Below are 3,400 nucleotides of genomic sequence, written 5' to 3' on the forward strand. Positions count from 1 at the left end.
AATCCCTTAAAGTTAGCCGGAAATCGTTGCTTTGGTTCTATGTATTCATGGACCAAGTTGCTGAAAATGCGGTTTGACTGAAGCAGAGGCCATATTTCTGCTCACACGACGTCCTTCTCATTTCCACCACATTGAATAAAAATGATGCATATGCTTTGCGGAGGAAGTGCTAATTTCTTATTTCATCTTCCGATTTTGCGGTACAGAACCTTAAGTAAATTTTAGGCATAAGAAAATATTTGCCTGTTATTTGAGAGTTAGATTCCTGTCAGTGGGAGAGCTCTTCTTGAAAAAAAAGTACACTTGAGTTCCCTGAGCTGTCTTTAATGAAAGCAGTAAAACAATTCTCTTAATCCTTGCTATTTGACAGGTCGGATGCCCTAAATTTAAAGTTTTTTTTTTATCCAAAACTAACTACTCTATTCCCTTTTTGGTTGCAAGGAGATGAATGTTTATATGGCCAACCCAAGGAATTTTAAACCTTACTCCTCCGCTTTTGTACTTATCACTTTTCAAAATTATGACGTCATTGTCACTAATCTTCATTAGTTAGAATAATTATCGTCAAGTTTCTAAAACACGATCAACATTATTTTGCAAAAGGGGTTAGACAAAGCATTGGGGTTTTGAGGGCGAAACAGGAGATCTAGAATCTACTTTATAAACCACTATCTTGACTTGCCAATAAGTCGCACTTCTTTCGTGGTCCCAACCAAACTCTAACCTCAAACTGTCTACTAGTTCGCCAAATCAGCCTAACAAAAATACCGAGAAGTAAGTCGATGGCAACTGTTATGTCACTAGATTCGTGTTCATTAAACACTTCTTACTTGAGAAATGCATTCGAACAAACCGAAATCACATTGCTTTTTCTAGACGGTAACCCTTGCATATGGTGCCGGCAGGGGTTTTTCTTCTTCTACTAGTACCAATACGTCAACTTCATGTTTCTTAGGTTATGCACCTTTACATAACCGTATCTTCTTGTCAAAAAGGGTGATTAATTGAGTATAAGCAGTACATTGCAAACCAGGTAGTTTGCCATCGAGACAATTTACATTGCTAGAAATGCATCTTTTGTCCATGGGTGATTTAAATTAAGGCGCACTTTAGGTGGCGAAATCAATCAATAGAGTCACATTAGGTCTCCTTCTTGGTAAACGTTAGTCTAACTCTATTTATTGTAAATATTTTTTAAACTGATATATGACAGCCACGTGCTTACTTGAGGTGCTGAAATTTTGCTTTGGGTCTTCCCTTAGTTGCGATGCGTACTCTTGGGCAGCATTGGATGCTGCTTCTGTATTTCGTAAGAACATACCAAAAAGTACTCACATTTTACCACCTGTGTGCATTTTAAACAGTGAAATGCCTATCAACATATGGATTACAGTCCTGTACGTTGTGAGGACTCGTCTTAGGCTTAACTGCCAGTCTTTTGGTAGTGCAGCCTTAGTGGAAACTTTGATAGCTTAGGGTAAATTTGACCATTCTAGGGCAATGATCAGCATATGTGTAAATTAGTTGGGTATTGTGTGCTATGTGTAATGGAATAAAACAAGGCCTGTGGGAACTAGGTGTTCAAATGGTTTACATCCATGACTGGTAGCGAATGCACCAACCGCGTCTTCCGAGTCACTGCCATTGAGATGGCAGGTTACTAGCCTCAAGGCAAAAACAATCCCTTGGATATCTATGCTTACGCCGCCATATTTTTTTAATGACAGCACTTGATCAGTAAAAGTTATTTTGCGTCGACTGAGACCTTAGAGTTGGCGTACATAGAGCACTTGACTATACCTAGATAGGTCTCATTCTCAAACAGTTTTCACTCAGTAGTTGTGCAGAATTTAATGCCCCTAGATCCATTGCATGTTTGGGGCTATTTTTTTATGTTACATGAACTTTAGTAAAACAGGGCCGTTTTGAAAGGTGCAACTCTCATCACTCAACAAGGCAAATTGAGGTAGTGACTGCCTATTCAATAAGAGCACTAAAAAGTATGGATACGCAAAAGACCTTGGAGATGCAGAGACAGGTAAAACAACAGTAATGGTCGTAATTCCAGTCGTTCAGTATACAGCGAAGTAATTATCGACGTGGATAGAGGAGGGTATCCATCCTGCCTCACATGTCAACACCACTACTCTCAAAACGCAAAGGGACTTTTATGACATATTTCCCACTTTGTTAATGATTTCCGCTTGATGCTTCTATTAGACAGTTACTTTCCGACTAATCTCACCAATTATTAAACAAATTACTGGTAGAACAAAGTAGTGCCCTAGACAGAATTATGCAAAATTAGTTTTTAATGTTTTTAATTTACGTGAAACTGTAGGCAGGTAGCTACATAAGTAGAATACAACCATTTGCCAAAAGTTGAAAGTGATTAATATTTCTAAGGGTTTGTCGCTGATATATGTATAATGACATTCCAAAAAAGTTCCTTCTTACACGTTACAGATCCCAAAAAAGAAGTTGGTATTTTCCCATATACAAATAAAACGACAACCTTTTCTTCCAACTCCATATATCGCTATTGACCAACATCAATGCATGAACATCCTCCTTTTAAATGTCAAATAATTGTCCAGTTTGATTGATATTAGTACCGGCGGAGAGTGAGATGCCTTAAAAGCATAAAAGGCATAGTGAAATAATAACTCCTGTTTCTTAGAAGCGATATGAGATAAATAGATGAATGTATGCATTATAAACCACAGAAATTGGTTTAAAACTGTAAACAAAGCGGTATAGCTCATGTTGAGGTCACGTAAAAGCATCACCCAAACTGAGGGTTGAAAAGCTTCATAACGAGACGTCAGTGTGAGCTCAATCACTGCGTGCCATGTGAGTTGTCCTTCAAAAAGCAAAATCACTTTTTATACAGAGCTTTTTTCTCCACCAGTGTTGCCAGTGCATCGCTGTTGCTCATAATGATGGGGATTGTTGATTCTGCTTATGCCAACACAGCTTTAATGAGGGTAACAACCATCAAGCAGGGAGAACTTGATCCATTCATGGTAAGACAAAGTTGGAGAAGACATGGCAGTACAAAGCAATCGTGTAGGCTATCCAGTGCCAACAATATCTTTCTCTAAAGTGGAAGCATCAAGTTGTCCAGGGTTAATATCATCCAGTTAACTGGCTTTATAGCACAACTACGGAGCGACACCTGCTCCGCCGATATCACTGTCATATTAAGAGAATGTGGCACCCATTTGGCAAATTGCCAGCACATCATGCAACCTGAAGGTCTAGCTGTGTAGTTTGTGACCAACTGAAGCTCACTCTTCATCTGGACTGAGACAGTATCGGTGGATAACCAAATGAAGAAAAAAGACATTGAAGACATTGGTATGTCCCTTTAGTTTAATTTTAGCATCAGCCACTTCAA

This window comes from Echinococcus granulosus (assembly GCF_000524195.1).
Source record: "Echinococcus granulosus chromosome Unknown EG_S00166, whole genome shotgun sequence".
Taxonomy (NCBI): Eukaryota; Metazoa; Platyhelminthes; class Cestoda; order Cyclophyllidea; family Taeniidae; genus Echinococcus; species Echinococcus granulosus.